This window comes from Chiloscyllium punctatum, unplaced genomic scaffold (genome assembly GCF_047496795.1).
Source record: "Chiloscyllium punctatum isolate Juve2018m unplaced genomic scaffold, sChiPun1.3 scaffold_238, whole genome shotgun sequence".
NCBI lineage: Eukaryota > Metazoa > Chordata > Chondrichthyes > Orectolobiformes > Hemiscylliidae > Chiloscyllium > Chiloscyllium punctatum.
In genome coordinates, this window is record NW_027309972.1 from 270,688 (window position 1) to 288,456 (window position 17,769).

General features: G+C 53.1%; 1 long non-coding RNA gene across 1 annotated transcript; it reads left to right on the forward strand.

Annotated features, from left to right (window-relative positions):
• The first annotated feature begins 296 nt into the window (after positions 1-296).
• LOC140472052 (uncharacterized) lies at positions 297-3,910 on the forward strand. The gene is made up of 2 exons (XR_011957353.1): positions 297-383; positions 2,979-3,910. It is a non-coding gene; the product is annotated as an uncharacterized lncRNA (long non-coding RNA).
• The last annotated feature ends 13,859 nt before the right edge of the window (positions 3,911-17,769 follow it).

Genomic DNA, 17,769 nt, shown 5'->3' on the forward strand with positions numbered 1-17,769 from the left:
GCCCTGGGGACGGGGGGGTCAGTGTCCGTGCCCTGGGGACGGGGGGGTCAGTGTCCGCGCCGTGGGGACGGGGGCGTCAGTGTCCCCGCCCTGGGGACGGGGGGGTCAGTGTCCGTGCCCTGGGGACGGGGGGTCAGTGTCCCCGCCCTGGGGACGGGGGGGTCAGTGTCCCCGCCCTGGGGACAGGGGGGGGTCAGTGTCCCCGCCCTGGGGACGGGGGGCAGTGTCTGCCCCACACCGGGCCAGTCTCCATGTCTGATGGAGCGTTACGACTCTCTCTGCTTTGGTTGTGTTTTAGGTGAGACAGACTGAGGAGAACAGAATCGTATTGAGAGCCAGCGATAGGCACCAGCTTCACTCGCCTGAGCTGAGAGCAGTGACAGGTGACTAGAGCCAGCCTGGAGATGAGACCATAGGGTGGGACTGTTCCTGCACACAGCCCTGTGCCTGAGAGCACAGACAGACACGCTCCACACCCACCCACCCTTCCAACCAAGTGGACAGTACCCACCCCAAACAGTTCACCCAGTCACCTTCCTCCTCTCTTCCCCCATCTCCCTCCCTCCCTCCCTCTGGGTCCCTCCCCCATCTCCCTCCCTCCCTCCCTCTGGGTCTCTCCCCCATCTCCCTCAATCCCTGTCCCTCCCTCTGGGTCTCTCCCCCATCTCCCTCAATCCCTGTCCCTCCCTCCCTCTGGGTCTCCCTCCCCCATCTCCCTCAATCCCTGTCCCTCCCTCCCTCTGGGTCTCTCCCCCATCTCCCTCCATCCCTGTCCCTCCCTCCCTCTGGGTCTCTCCCCCATCTCCCTCAATCCCTGTCCCTCCCTCCCTCTGGGTCTCCCTCCCCCATCTCCCTCAATCCCTGTCCCTCCCTCCCTCTGGGTCTCTCCCCCATCCCCCTCAATCCCTGTCCCCCCCTCCCCCTGGGTCCCTCCCCCATCTCCCTCAATCCCTGTCCCCCCCTCCCTCTGGGTCCCTCCCCCATCTCCCTCAATCCCTGTCCCTCCCTCCCTCTGGGTCTCCCTCCCCCATCTCCCTCAATCCCTGTCCCTCCCTCCCTCTGGGTCTCTCCCCCATCTCCCTCCATCCCTGTCCCTCCCTCCCTCTGGGTCCCTCCCCCATCTCCCTCAATCCCTGACCCTCCCTCCCTCTGGGTCTCTCCCCCATCTCCCTCAATCCCTGTCCCTCCCTCCCTCTGGGTCCCTCCCCCATCTCCCTCGATCTGTGACCCCTCGTCCCTGGAGCTGTCTCTACTCATCCACTCGGTCCAAACTCCCTTCCCTGACTTTGTGCGCCTGGAGTGGACGTGCCCACCAATGAACCCTCTGTGCGATTGTTGGGAATGACGACGACCTCTCTGCAATCTCTCCCGGGAAGTGGAGACCCTGTCCTCTGCTCTGCTGCCCCCACCCACCAGAAGCTGGGCTGATCAGTCTGACAGAAAGAGAGTCTGTTGCGCCTTTCGTGAGTGTGTAGCGTGAATGTGCAGCTCTACTTGTTTAATGCTGTCTTTCCCTCCCGTGTGTGTCTCTCTCTCTCTCTCTCTCTCTCTCTCTTCCCCCCCCCGTCTCTCTCTGTCTCTCTCTCTCGCTCTCTGTCTGTCTGTCTGTGTGTGTCTCTCTCTCACCTCTTTTTCTCTCTCTTTCTGTCTCTCTCTCTCTCTCCCTCTCTGACTCTCCCTCTCTCCCTTTATCTCCGTCTCTCCCTTTATCTCCGTCTCTCTCTCTCTCTCTCTCGGTCTCTCTCTCTCTCCCTCGGTCTCTCTCCCTCTCTCTCTCTGTCTCTCTCTCTCTCTTTCTCTCTTCCCCCCCCCCCCCTCTCTGTCTCTCTCTCTCTCTCTCTCTTCCCCCCCCCTTCCTTCTCTCTCTCTCTCTCCCCCCCCCCGTCTCTCTCGCTCTCTCTCTCTGTCTCTCTCTCTCTCTCCCTCGGTCTCTCTCCCTCTCTCTCTCTGTCTCCCTCTCTCTCTCTCTCTCTCTGCCTCTCCCTCTCTCCCTCTCTCCCTCTCTCCCTCTCTCTCTCTCTGCCTCTCCCTCTCTCCCTCTCTCTTTCTCTCTTTCTCCTTCTCTCCCTCTCTCCGTGTCTCTCCCTCTCCCTCTCTCTCTGTCCCTCTCTCCGTGTCTCTGTCTCTGTCTCTGTCTCCCTCTCTCTCTCCCTCTCTGACTCTCCCTCTCTCCCTTTATCTCCGTCTCTCCCTTTATATCCGTCTCTCTCTCTCTCTCTCGGTCTCTCTCTCTCTCTCTCTGTCTCCCTCTCTCTCTCTCTCTCCCTCGGTCTCTCACCCTCTCTCTCTGTCTCCCTCTCTCTCTCTCTCTCCCTCCCTCTCTCTCTCTCCCTCTCTCCGTGTCTCTCTCTCTCTCCCCCTCTCTCCCCCTCTCTCCCTCTCTCTCCACCTCCCTCTCCTTCTCTCTCCCTCTCTCCGTGTCTCTCTCTCTCTCCCTCTCTCTCCCCCTCCCTCTCCTTCTCTCTCCCTCTCTCTCCCTCCCTCCGTGTCTCTCCCTCTCCCACTCTCCCTCTCTCTCTGTCCCTCTCTCCGTGTCTCTGTCTCTGTCTCTGTCTCCCTCTCTCTCTCCCTCTCTGACTCTCCCTCTCTCCCTTTATCTCCGTCTCTCCCTTTATATCCGTCTCTCTCTCTCTCTCGGTCTCTCTCTCTCTCTCTCTCTGTCTCCCTCTCTCTCTCTCTCTCCCCCTCTCTCTCTGTCTCCCTCTCTCTCTCTCTCCCTCCCTCTCTCTCTCTCCCTCTCTCCGTGTCTCTCTCTCTCTCCCCCTCTCTCCCTCTCTCTCCCTCTCTCTCCACCTCCCTCTCCTTCTCTCTCCCTCTCTCCCTCTCTCCGTGTCTCTCTCTCTCTCCCTCTCTCTCCCCCTCCCTCTCCTTCTCTCTCCCTCTCTCCGTGTCTCTCTCCCTCCCTCTCTCTCTCTCCCTCTCTCCGTGTCTCTCTCTCTCCCTCCCTCCGTGTCTCTCTCCCTCCCTCTCTCTCTCAGAGCTGGTGGAGGAGGATGAACCCATCGTTGTGCCCCAAGCTGGGAGATCCCTGAAGCTGCCGGTTACCAGTGTGCTGATCTGAAGAGGGGCCCGCTCTCTGGCTGTCCTGCTGCAGAGGGGGGGGGGAAGTGGGAGAGTGGGGAGCACCATCTGATTCCTTCGCCTTCACCTCCCCCTTCCCCTCTGTGCCCCCCCCCCCCCGCCATCAGTCAGGCTCCGATGACTGTACAGAGTCCCTGCACTAGCGGGGGAGGGGGTGGGGGTGGGGGTGGGAGCTGTCTCCGTTGGGAATGGTGGAGGGGGTGGGGGTTTGAACCAGTGATTAATAATAACGAGAGATCGCCGTCAGGAGGGAGGAGCCACCGGAGTGGGGGGGGCACACTGAGAGACCCATGGAGTGAATTCCCCCCCCCACACACACACACACTTTGTGGGAGGGAGGGGAGGAGTGGGGGGTATTAGCTGAGAGAAGGACACTAATGGCACACCGCACACAACGCTGAACACTAACTGTCCCCGCGAGCAGTCAGATCGTGTGGGGTGGGGGGAGTGACCCGAGGGGGGTGGTCAGTGCGAGTCGGTCTGGGGTGGGAGGGGAGCAGGCGCCTTTCTCTCCTCACCCCCCCTCCCCAAGCGCAGCATTCCCCACCCCTGACAGCAATAATGGCCTGCCCTTGGCGATATCAGGCTGTCACCTCTCACCGGGGGGGGGGGCAAGCTGGTACACTACAGCGGGTGGGGGGGGGAGAAGGGTGTGGACGGGGGGTGTGTGGAGGGAAGCTCATCAGGCACCATCTCCCTGTCGCAAAGGTGTTTTTGAACTACTACCAATCTGGGCTGACTTGATGTAATAAATCCGCGTGTGTACTGGGTTTGTACTTGGTGGTGGTGGTGGGGGGAGTGGCAATAAACGTCGGAAATTGGTCTCGTCTGTCCGCGTTCTGGAAGGAAGTTACTGGCGTTTGCAAATTCGCATCCGCCCACACCTTCCCGTTCGCCCCTTTGTTCTCCACCAAGCCCGTGTACAGCCTCCCACCCGCTCAACCAACTCACTGACCCTGCAGACCCGGAACAGGCTAAACGCCAAAGGGGGTTGAGTTTATCGAAAAATGTAAGGTTACACAAATGCGCGCGGAAACCGGTGTGGGGTTTTTTGCTGTTCGTGTGCTGCGCGTCTTGGCGTGCTGCACCCACTGGCGTGCTTGGAAAAGCGTTTCGTTTTAATGGCACAAAGCCTCCGACCTTGCGAGAGAATGTCAATACCGCTGTTGACCGTCTTGGCGAAGGTGCTGCAAGGGTCTGGAGCAATGGACCGTGGTCATTGAGAGCGAGTGGGTTAGGACCGTGTGGCAATGGGCAGTGCCCAAGTGAGGCGTGAAGGGCAGGGCACGTAGGCCGGGTAGATGCCCCCACATGCGTCGGGGGGGGGGGCTGCAGCTGAAGGTGGGAGTGATGCCGACCGGGGGTTGACAAGCCCCTGGAATCCAGCGTCTGCAGTTTTGTTTTTGGATCTAACCACGGCAAAGTCTCTTCTAAGGATGCCCACTTTGAGGGGGTTCTCTGCCAATCCTGAACGAGGGTTGCACCCGAAATGTTGATGTAATCTTAATGTAAAATACAGTAACTTAACCTACTCACCCCTCAACTCACTGCTCTCCACGAGTATGCCCAGCTATCGATTAAATGTCCCCAATGACTTCGCTTCCACCACCTCAACTGGCGACACATTCCACGCATTCACAACTCTCTGCGCAAAGAGCCTTCCTCTGACATCTCCTTTATTTCTTCCTCCTCATATCTTCAAACGATGACTTCTCGTACCAGTCAATCCTGCCCTGGGGAAAACTCTCTGGCTATTGACTCTATCTATTCCTCTCGTTGTTTTGTACACCTCGATCAGGTCTCCTCTCTTCCCCCTTCTCTCCAGAGAGAAAAGTCTGAGCTTATTCAACATAAGGCAAACCCTCCAGTCCAGGCAGCATCCTGGTAAACCTTCTTTGCCCCCTCTCCAAAGCCTCTGTATCCTTCCTGTAGTAGGGCGACCAGAACTGGACACAGTATTCCAAGTGTGGTCTCACCAGGGACTTGTAGAGCTGCAGCAAAACCTCACAGCTCTTAAACTCGATCCCCCTGTTAATGAAAGCCAAAACACCATATGCTTTCTTAACAACCCTATCCACTTGGGTGGCAACTTTGAGGGATCTATGTACTTGCACACCCAGATCCCTCTGTTCCTCCACCCTGCCGAGAATCCTGTCTTTAATCCTATCTTCAGCATTCGAGTTCAGCCTTCCAAAATGCATCCCTTCGCATTTATCCAGGGTGAACCCCATCTGTCATTTCTCAGCCCAGCTCTGCGTCCTGTCTGTGTCGCGTTGTAGCCTGCAGTAGCCCTCTATGCTATCGACGACACCTCCGACCTTAGTATCATCTGCAAATTTACGAACCCGCCCCTTCAACCTCCTCGTCCAAGTCATTTTACAGAAGCTACAAAGAGCAGAGGCCCAAGAACAGAGCCCGGCAGGACCCCACTCAACACTGTCTTCCAGGCAGAATACTGTCCACCAAAACCACTCTGCCTTCTGTCAGCCAACCAAGAAGTGAAACAGGAACAGATGGAAGACAAAGTGGGTTTTTTCAGTTAAGAGAAATGAACTGAATTCGATTCCCCAAGCTGTGGAAGCAGGCCCTTCGGCCCAACCAGTGCACACCAAGCCCTCCGAAGAGTAACCCAACTCGAGCCGTATTCCCTCTGACTAATGCACCTAACACTTCGGGCAACTTAGCAAGGCCAAATCGCCTGACCTGCGTGGGATTTCACTGCTGCCTCACAGAGCCCGGGACCCGGGTTCAATTCTGGCTTCCTCTGGGTGCTCTGGTTTCCTCCAACAGACCAAAGATGTGCAGGTTAGGGTGGATTGGCCATGCTCAGTTGCCCGTAGTGTTGGGTGAAGGGTCATACGTAAGGGAATGGGTCTGGGTGGGTTGCTCTTCGGCGGGTCGGTGTGGACTTGTTGGGCCGAAGGGCCTGTTTCCACACTGTACGCAATCTATAATCCATCTTTGGACTGCGGGACGAAACTGGAGCACCCGGAGGAAACCCACACAGACACGGGGGGCGAATGTGCAAACTCCGCACAGACTGTTGCCCGAGGCTGGAATCGAACCTGCGACTCTGGCGCTGTGCGTTAGCAGCGCTAACCGCTGAACCCTCAACATTACGGGAGAAAGATGCAAAAGAAAAACCGAAAGCAGTTTTTGCCAGAACCATCTACAGGGGAAGAATCTGAGTTGAGCTCAGAATGCAACTACAGAGGAGCCTTGATTATCTAACATTCGATCAACTGGGTTTCGGATTATCCGAACGAGGTCCCGGTGCTTGACGCACTGTTACCCGCCACTCGATTAAGCGAATGAACTCCCCGTCCGTGTCCTTCAGACATTCGGGATGTTAAAAATGAAGTATTCAACCAGGGAATGGAGACAGTTGCATACTCAAGTGGATGAGAAAGGAGTTGTGGTTACTCCATGAATTACCAACGGACGTTCACTTGGAAGGAAGGACGATTCAAGGCAAAACGCAAAAACATTTTTGCGCGCATGAAGCCATGGTTGGCTTTTGCCAGACATGTCCGCTCGTTGGGAGAAAGTAGGAACTGCAGATGCTGGAGATCAGAGCGACGAGTGTGGCGCTGGAAAAGCACAGCAGGTCAGGCGGCATCTGAGGAGCAGAAGAATCGACGTTTTGGGCGTAAATCCTGATGAAGGGCTTTTGCCCGAAACGTCGATTCTCCTGCTCCTCGGATGCTGCCCGACTTGCCGTGCTTTCCCAGCGCCACACTCTCGATGTCACGTAGAGTCGTAGAGCACTGAAACAGACCCTTCGGTCCAACCCGTCCATGCCGACCAGATATCCCAACATAATCTAGTCCCACCTGCCAGCACCCGGCCCATATCCCTCCAAATCCTTCCTAGTCATATACCCATCCAAATGCCTCTTAAATGTTGCAATTGTACCAGCCTCCACCACTATCTCTGGGAGCTCATTCCATACACGTACCAACCTCTGCGTGAAAAAGTTGCCCCTTAGGTCTCTTTTATATCTTTCACCCTAAACCTATGCTCTCTAATTCTGGACTCCCCGACCCCAGGGAAAAGACCTTGCTTATTTACCCTATCCATGCCCCTCATAATTTTGTAAACCTCTATAAGGTCACCCCTCAGCCTCCGACGCTCCAGGGAAAACAGCCCCAGCCTGTTCAGCCTCTCCCTGTAGCTCAAATCCTCCAACCCTGGAAACATCCTTGTAAATCTTTTCTGAACCCCTTCAAGTTTCACAACATCTTTCCGATAGGAAGGGGACCAGAATTGTACACAATATTCCAACAGTGGTCTAACCCAATGATCTGTACAGCCGCAACATGCCCTCCCAACTCCTGTACTCAATACTCTGACCAATAAAGGAAAGCATACCAAACGCCTTCATTATCCTATCTACTGGCGACTCCACTTTCAAGGAGCTATGAACCTGCACTCCAAGGTCTCTTTGTTCGGCAACACTCCCTTGGACCTCGCCATTAAGTCCTGCTAAGATTTGCGATCCCAAAATGCAGCACTTCGCCTTTATCTGAATTAAACTCCATCTGCCACTCCTCAGCCCGTTGGTTTGCTCATCTGAAGGAAATGGGTTGGATGGTGGTCGATCTTTGACCTCCCTGTACTATATCCATGTCCTGAGGATACCTTCAGTTGCTGAAGGCATTGCTGCTGTCCCTCGGCTCCCTGGCACATTTCCTCCATTTCCCTGCACCTTCACTGCTATGTCTCGAGTGACAAGAACCTCTGGCATGACTAGATGCATTGGTCACAGCTCCAGTGAGCCTGTGTAGGGAATCTCAGAAACCGAACAGGCCCTTCAGTATTTGCAGCACACATAAATAATACTTTGACCAGCACCCTTCATACCCCATTCCCGTATTTGAGGAGCCTCATACAACAACCTCAATTGATTGCCTAGGACCACCACCTACAACAAAAGTGGTAGTTGGTATTTGTTGGCCATAGTGGATGTGGCAACTAGATTTCCAGACACCTTTCCGTTACACAGTAGCATGGTTAAAAGGATTGCAGAAGAGTCACTCTTTTTTTATCAAGAGATACAGAATACCCACAGAAATACAATCAGATCAAGGTCACATTTTACATCAAAATTATTCAAGGAAGTTACGGTTAACTTAGGAATAAAGCGATTCAAATCCAACTGCGTACCATCCTGAATCGCAGGGAGCACTCGAACGCTGGCAATAAACTGTAAATACCACATTGAGGGCTTAACATTAATGCTACCCAGAGGACGAGGATAAAGAAATTCCAGTGTGCTTTTTGGTCATTAGGGATGCACCGAATGAATCAACCAAATTTAGTCCATTTGAATTCGTTTTCAAGCATGAGATGAGAGGACCACTGAAATAAATTCAGGAGAAAATTGGTGAGTCAGAGTTCAAAAATCACACATTTGGAGTGTGTGTTAAATCTTAGGGAAAGCTTAAATAGACCAGGTGAGTTACCGAGATAGTACTTAAAAGTAGGACAACGTATGATGATACAGATAGAAGACAAGAATTCAAAAACTCATTATTTTGATAGTAGCGATAAAACGTTAGTGTTCATCCCAGTGGTAGGTGAATCTTTCAAGGACCAGGTTTCGTGGGCCTTCGCAAATCGAGTGAGTAGAATTATTTAGAAAGGACGGCAGATAAGAGGAGATCTCTTCATGTGTGTCGTGTGAATATGCTGAAAGGGTAATTTGAAAGGGAAGGAAAGACTGTGTCACTGGGTACGACACAGAGTGAATAATCAAGTTGAGATGATTGTGAATTGGCTATTTCTCAAATTAGGTTGGGCAATGTGCAGGTTCTCAAAGATCGGGGTAAATTATCGAGCTACCTTCAGAGGGAAACAAATGTGACCTGGAACTACATGGGGAGATATGTAGAAATCACTGGTCGACACTAATCTAATTACGTAAGACATAGAGAAAGGAAATGCTGTTCCAATGAAGCAACATTCTTATGAACTTAACCCTGTAAAATTGACGCAAGTTTAAAAGAGATTGAAGGCATGTTCAAAGCCAACAGAATTGAGTGAGTTGCAGTGACTGGAGCTGACCCCCCACCCCCGACAGGAATGCTTCCAGTTAGGCTATTGCAAAGTGTAAACCCCTCTGCTAATTTAAACCCTACTCACTTCTGTTAAATCTCGAGGGGCAAAGAACAACTCCAGATTTCACAATTTAATGTAAAAATTAACCATTTTGTTTTTTAAGCCCAACAGAGAGCAATACAACCATTATTCACAACTCCTCTCTCTTAAACCTATCTTTTACCTCCCCCTCTGCCATACTGATCCAATTTTTTTTTAAAAACCCCAATTAAGATTTCCCCCCCCCCAAAAAAATCACATTTTAAAACCAGTCAGCTTTGTCGATTCTCCTCTGGGTTTTCTCTTCAATGTTCCAGTGCACAACCTTTTTTTTAAATGGACAGCTACCCTCCGAAGAGTCACCCACCCAGACCCATTCCCCTCTGACTAATGTACCAAACACGATGGACAATTTCCCACGGCCAATTCACCTGATCGGCACATCTTTGGACTGTGGGAGGAAACCGGAGCACCCAGAGGAAACCCACGAGGAGAGTGTGCAAACTCCACACAGTCATCCGAGGGGGGAATTGAACCTGGGTCCCTCGCGCAGTGAGGGCAGGAGTATGAGCCACTGGGTCATCCCTTTCACATAACTATTTAGTTAGCAGTCTACAACTGTTGGTGCTTGGCAGTTCTCCCCCGATGTGTGTGTGTGAGAGTGAGTGAGACGACGTGTGTGTGTGAGAGAGTGAGTGAGACGACATGTGAGAGAGTGAGTGAGACGACGTGTGTGTGTGAGAGTGAGTGAGACGATGTGTGTGTGAGTGAGTGAGACGATGTGTGTGTGTGTGAGAGTGAGTGAGAGACGTGTGTGTGTGAGAGTGAGTGAGACGACGTGTGTGTGTGTGAGAGACGTGTGTGTGAGAGAGAGAGAGACAACGTGTGTGTGAGTGAGACGACGTGTGTGTGTGTGTGAGAGTGAGTGAGACGACGTGTGTGTATGAGAGTGAGTGAGACGTGTGTGTGTGTGTGAGAGACGTGTGTGAGAGAGAGACAACGTGTGTGTGTGAGTGAGACGACGTGTGTGTGTGTGAGAGTGAGTGAGACGACGTGTGTGTGTGAGAGTGAGTGAGACGACGTGTGTGTGTGTGAGTGAGAGACGTGTGTGTGAGAGAGAGTGAGACAACGTGTGTGTGTGAGAGTGTGAGACGATGTGTGTGTGTGAGTGTGAGACGATATGTGAGTGAGTGAGTGAGACGACGTGTGTGAGTAAGTGAGACGACGTGTGTGTGTGAGAGTGAGTGAGACGACATGTGTGTGTGAGTGAGAGACGTGTGTGTGAGAGAGAGACAACGTGTGTGTGTGAGAGTGAGTGAGACGACGTGTGTGTGTGAGTGAGTGAGACAACGTGTGTGTGTGAGAGTGAGTGAGACGACGCGTGAGTGAGACGACGTGTGTGTGTGAGAGAGTGAGACGATGTGTGTGTGTGTGAGAGTGAGTGAGACGACGTGTGTGTGTGAGAGAGAGAGTGAGACGACGTGTGTGTGAGAGTGAGACGACGTGTTTGTGAGAGTGAGTGAGACGACGTGTGTGTGTGAGAGTGAGTAAAACGACGTGTGTGAGAGTGAGACATGTGTGTGAGAGTGAGTGAGACGACGTGTGTGTGTGAGAGTGAGTGAGATGACGTGTCTGTGTGAGAGAGTGAGTGAGACGTGTGTGTGTGTGAGTGAGACGACGTGTGTGTGTGAGAGTGAGTGAGACGACGTGTGTGAGAGAGTGAGACGACGTGTGTGTGTGAGTGAGTGAGATGACGCGTGTGTGTGAGAGTGAGTGAGACGACGTGTGTGTGAGAGAGAGTGAGACGACGTGTCTGTGTGAGAGAGTGAGTGAGACGTGTGTGTGAGTGAGACAACGTGTGTGTGAGAGTGAGATGACGTGTGTGTGTGTGAGAGTGAGTGAGATGACGTGTGTGTGTGAGAGTGAGTGAGATGACGTGTGTGTGTGAGAGTGAGTGAGATGACGTGTGTGTGTGAGAGTGAGTGAGACGTGTGTGTGTGAGAGAGAGTGAGTGAGATGACGTGTGTGTGTGTGAGAGTGAGTGAGATGACGTGTGTGTGTGAGAGTGAGTGAGACGACGTGTGTGTGTGAGTGAGTGAGACGACGTGTGTGTGTGAGTGAGTGAGACGACGTGTGTGTGTGAGAGTGAGTGAGACGATGTGTGTGTGTGAGAGAGTGAGACGTGTGTGTGTGAGAGTGAGTGAGACGACGTGTATGTGAGAGAGAGTGCGACGACGTGTGTGTGAGTGAGACGACGTGTGTTTGTGAGCGTGAGTGAGACGACGTGTCTGTGTGAGAGAGTGAGTGAGACGTGTGTATGTGAGAGTGAGTGAGACGTGTGTGTGTGAGAGTGAGTGAGATGACGTGTGTGAGAGAGAGAGAGTGAGACGACGTGTGTGTGTGAGAGAGTGAGTGAGACGACGTGTGTGTGTGAGAGAGTAAGTGAGACATGTGTGTGTGTGAGTGAGACAACGTGTGTGCGTGAGAGTGAGACGACGTGTGTGCGAGAGTGAGTGAGACGACGTGTGTGGCTGAGAGTGAGACGACATGTGTGTGTGTGAGAGTGAGATGACGTGTGTGTGTGAGAGTGAGTGAGACGTGTGTGTGTGAGAGAGTGAGTGAGACAACGTGTGTGTGTGAGAGTGAGACGACGTGTGTGTGTGAGTGAGACAATGTGTGTGTGTGTGAGTGAGACGACGTGTATGTGTGAGAGTGAGACGACGTGTGTGTGTGAGAGTGAGACGACGTGTGTGTGAGAGTGAGACGACGTGTGTGTGTGAGTGAGACGATGTGTGTGTGAGTGAGACGACGTATGTGTGAGAGTGAGACGACGTGTGTGTGAGAGTGAGACGACGTGTATGTGTGAGAGTGAGATGACGTGTGTGTGTGAGAGTGAGACAACGTGTGTGTGTGAGAGTGAGACGACGTGTGTGTGAGAGTGAGACGACGTGTGTGTGTGAGAGTGAGACGACGTGTGTGTGAGAGTGAGTGAGACGACGTGTGTGTGTGAGAGTGAGTGAGACGACGTGTGTGAGAGAGTGAGTGAGACGACGTGTGTGTGTGAGTGAGTGAGACAACGTGTGTGTGTGAGTGAGTGAGACGACGCGTGAGTGAGACGATGTGTGTGTGTGAGAGAGTGAGACGATGTGTGTGTGTGAGAGTGAGTGAGACGACGTGTGTGTGTGAGAGAGAGAGTGAGACGACGTGTGTGTGAGAGTGAGACGACGTGTTTGTGAGAGTGAGTGAGACGACGTGTGTGTGTGAGAGTGAGTAAAACGACGTGTGTGAGAGTGAGACATGTGTGTGAGAGTGAGTGAGACGACGTGTGTGTGTGAGAGTGAGTGAGACGACGTGTCTGTGTGAGAGAGTGAGTGAGACGTGTGTGTGTGTGAGTGAGACGACGTGTGTGTGTGAGAGTGAGTGAGACGACGTGTGTGAGAGAGAGTGAGACGACGTGTGTGTGTGAGTGAGTGAGATGACGTGTGTGTGTGAGAGTGAGTGAGACGACGTGTGTGTGAGAGAGAGTGAGACGACGTGTCTGTGTGAGAGAGTGAGTGAGACGTGTGTGTGAGTGAGACAACGTGTGTGTGTGAGAGTGAGTGAGATGACGTGTGTGTGTGTGAGAGTGAGTGAGATGACGTGTGTGTGTGAGAGTGAGTGAGATGACGTGTGTGTGTGAGAGTGAGTGAGACGACGTGTGTGTGTGAGTGAGTGAGACGACGTGTGTGTGTGAGTGAGTGAGACGACGTGTGTGTGTGAGAGTGAGTGAGACGATGTGTGTGTGTGAGAGAGTGAGACGTGTGTGTGTGAGAGTGAGTGAGACGACGTGTGTGTGAGAGAGAGTGCGACGACGTGTGTGTGAGTGAGACAACGTGTGTGCGTGAGAGTGAGACGACGTGTGTGCGAGAGTGAGTGAGACGACGTGTGTGGCTGAGAGTGAGACGACATGTGTGTGTGTGAGAGTGAGATGACGTGTGTGTGTGAGAGTGAGTGAGATGACGTGTGTGTGTGAGAGTGAGTGAGACGTGTGTGTGTGAGAGAGTGAGTGAGACAACGTGTGTGTGTGAGAGTGAGACGACGTGTGTGTGTGAGTGAGACAATGTGTGTGTGTGTGTGAGTGAGACGACGTGTATGTGTGAGAGTGAGACGACGTGTGTGTGTGAGAGTGAGACGACGTGTGTGTGAGAGTGAGACGACGTGTGTGTGTGAGTGAGACGATGTGTGTGTGAGTGAGACGACGTATGTGTGAGAGTGAGACGACGTGTGTGTGAGAGTGAGACGACGTGTATGTGTGAGAGTGAGATGACGTGTGTGTGTGAGAGTGAGACAACGTGTGTGTGTGAGTGAGACGACGTGTGTGTGAGAGTGAGACGACGTGTGTGTGTGAGAGTGAGACAACGTGTGTGTGTGAGAGTGAGACAACGTGTGTGTGTGAGAGTGAGACGACGTGTGTGTGTGAGTGAGACGACGTGTATGTGTGAGAGTGAGACGACGTGTGTGTGAGAGTGAGTGAGACGACGTGTGTGTGTGAGAGTGAGTGAGACGTGTGTGTGTGTGAGAGAGTGAGTGAGACGTGTGTGTGAGAGAGTGAGTGAGACGACGTGTGTGTGAGTGAGAGACAATGATTGTCTCTGGGTCTTTCTTTCTCACCGTAACCGAGACAGAGAGAGGGTGAAGTTGGCCCCTCCGAAAGGGACCAGGAGAAGGGGTCCCATCTGAACGCCGGCTGGGGGGGAGCTGACCGAGAGAGGAACCGTGCGGTCAGCTGTGACCCCGACAGAGCCGAGGGGATCGGGGGGGTCATTGGTACGGGATGTGTAATCCCCGCTGTGTGACAAACCACCCCAACAGCTGAGGGAGATGGTCAACGCCATTGCTGTCAGTTACCTGGCAATTTTCAACATGGCAGACGTAGTTCAAAGGTGTGCGTGTGAGAAAGGGGGAGTCTCTGTCTCTCTCTCTCCCTCTCTTCCCCCCCACCAATCAGGAACCCCTTTTAAAGAGGACCTCTCTCTCTCTCTCTCTCTCTGGGTCGGTCGCTGTCCGGACTTTGAGAAGGAAATGAGCTCGGAAATGGCACTTTCTCGCACCCCAGAAGGTCAAGCCCAGATCGGGTGGAGCTGTGTCAGCTGGTGGAAGGAGGACCATATAAAGCATTTCCCTCGTGTGTGACTGACCCCTGTGAGAGCACGGCTCAGAATGAGCTGTCAGTGACTGCCCCCTGCTGTTCAATCTCCCTGTGTGCAGCTGTCAGACTGATACCCCCACCCCCACCCCCACGCCCCCCCCCCACCCCCAATCAGTGGGAAACCTTCACAGAGTCTTTTCAGACACAGTTTGGACATGGGACACCATTCCAATGGACCCCTATCCTTTCCCATTGGACACCGACCCTTTTCCCATTCACCTCCATTCATCACAATCCCAATGGACCCCTACCCTTTCCCATTCACCACAACCCCAATGGACCCCGACCCTTTCCCATTCACCACAATCTCAATGGACCCCGACCCTTTCCCATTCACCACAATCTCAATGGACCCCTACCCTTTCCCATTCACCACAATCCCAATGAACCCCGACCCTTTCCCATTCACCACAATCCCAATGGACCCCGACCCTTTCCCATTCACCACAATCCCAATGGACCCCGACCCTTTCCCAATCACCACAATCCCAATGGACCCCGACCCTTTCCCATTCACCACAATCCCAATGGATCCCGACCCTTTCCCATTCACCACAATCACAATGGACCCGACCCTTTCCCATTCACCACAATCCCAATGGACCCCGACCCTTTCCCATTCACCACAATCCCAATGGACCCCGACCCTTTCCCATTCACCACAATCTCAATGGACCCCTACCCTTTCCCATTCACCACAATCCCAATGGACCCCTACCCTTTCCCATTCACCACAATCCCAATGGACCCCGACCCTTTCCCATTCACCACAATCTCAATGGACCCCGACCCTTTCCCATTCACCACAATCCCAATGGACCCCAACCCTTTCCCATTCACCACAATCCCAATGGACCCCGACCCTTTCCCATTCACCACAATTTCAATGGACCCCGACCCTTTCCCATTCACCACAATCTCAATGGACCCCGACCCTTTCCCATTCACCACAATCCCAATGGACCCCTACCCTTTCCCATTCACCACAATCCCATTGGACCCCTACCCTTTCCCATTCACCACAATCCCAATGGACCCCTACCCTTTCCCATTCACCACAATCCCAATGGACCCCGACCCTTTCCCATTCACCACAATCCCAATGGACCCCGACCCTTTCCCATTCACCACAATCCCAATGGACCCCTACCCTTTCCCATTCACCACAATCCCATTGGACCCCTACCCTTTTCCCATTCACCACAATCCCAATGGACCCCGACCCTTTCCCATTCACCACAATCTCAATGGACCCCGACCCTTTCCCATTCACCACAATCTCAATGGACCCCGACCCTTTTCCCATTCACCACAATCCCAATGGACCCCGACCCTTTCCCATTCACCACAATCCCAATGGACCCCGACCCTTTCCCATTCACCACAATCTCAATGGACCCCGACCCTTTTCCATTCACCACATTCCCAATGGACCACTACCCTTTCCCATTCACCACAATCCCAATGGACCCCGACCCTTTCCCATTCACCACAATCTCAATGGACCCCGACCCTTTCCCATTCACCACAATCTCAATGGACCCCGACCCTTTTCCATTCACCACATTCACAATGGACCCCTACCCTTTCCCATTCACCACAATCCCAATGGACACCGACCCTTTCCCATTCACCACAATCTCAATGGACCCCGACCCTTTCCCATTCACCACAATCCCAATGGACCCCGACCCTTTCCCATTCACCACAATCTCAATGGACCCCTACCCTTTCCCATTCACCACAATCCCAATGGACCCCGACCCTTTTCCCATTCACCACAATCCCATTGGACCCCTACCCTTTTCCCATTCACCTCCATTCACCACAATCCCAATGGACCCCTACCCTTTCCCATTCACCTCCATTCACCACAATCTCAATGGAACCCTACCCTTTCCCATTCACCACAATCCCATTGGACCCCTACCCTTTCCCATTCACCACAATCCCAATGGACCCCGACCCTTTTCCCATTCACCACAATCCCAATGGACCCCGACCCTTTCCCATTCACCACAATCTCAATGGACCCCGACCCTTTCCCATTCACCACAATCTCAATGGACCCCGACCCTTTTCCATTCACCACATTCCCAATGGACCCCTACCCTTTCCCATTCACCACAATCCCAATGGACCCCGACCCTTTCCCATTCACCACAATCTCAATGGACCCCGACCCTTTCCCATTCACCACAATCCCAATGGACCCCGACCCTTTCCCATTCACCACAATCCCATTGGACCCCGACCCTTTTCCCATTCACCTCCATTCACCACAATCTCAATGGACCCCTACCCTTTCCCATTCACCACAATCCCATTGGACCCCTACCCTTTCCCATTCACCACAATCCCAATGGACCCCGACCCTTTCCCATTCACCACAATCTCAATGGACCCCGACCCTTTCCCATTCACCACAATCCCAATGGACCCCGACACTTTCCCATTCACCACAATCCCAATGGACCCCGACCCTTTCCCATTCACCACAATCCCAATGGACCCCTACCCTTTCCCATTCACCACAATCTCAAAGGACCCCAACCCTTTCCCTTCACCACACTCTCAATGGACCCCTACCCTTTCCCATTCACCACAATCCCAATGGACCCCTACCCTTTCCCATTCACCACAATCCCATTGGACCCCGACCCTTTTCCCATTCACCTCCATTCACCACAATCCCAATGGACCCCTACCCTTTCCCATTCACCACAATCCCATTGGACCCCGACCCTTTTCCCATTCACCTCCATTCACCACAATCCCAATGGACCCCTACCCTTTCCCATTCACCACAATCTCAATGGACCCCTACCCTTTCCCATTCACCACAATCCCAATGGACCCCGACCCTTTCCCATTCACCACAATCTCAAAGGACCCCAACCCTTTCCCATTCACCACAATCTCAATGGACCCCGACCCTTTCCCATTCACCACAATCCCATTGGACCCCTACCCTTTCCCATTCACCACAATCCCAATGGACCCCTACCCTTTCCCATTCACCACAATCCCAATGGACCCCTACCCTTTCCCATTCACCACAATCCCAATGGACCCCTACCCTTTCCCATTCACCACAATCCCAATGGACCCCTACCCTTTTCCCATTCACCTCCATTCACCACAATCCCAATGGACCCCTACCCTTTCCCATTCACCACAATCCCAATGGACCCCTACCCTTTCCCATTCACCACAATCCCAATGGACCCCTACCCTTTTCCCATTCACCTCTATTCACCACAATCTCAAGGACCCCTACCCTTTTCCCATTCACCTCCATTCACCTCAATCTCAATGGACCCCTACCTATTCCCATTTTCCCTCATTCACCACCATCTCAATGGACCCCTACCCTTTTCCCATTCACTCCCATATTACAC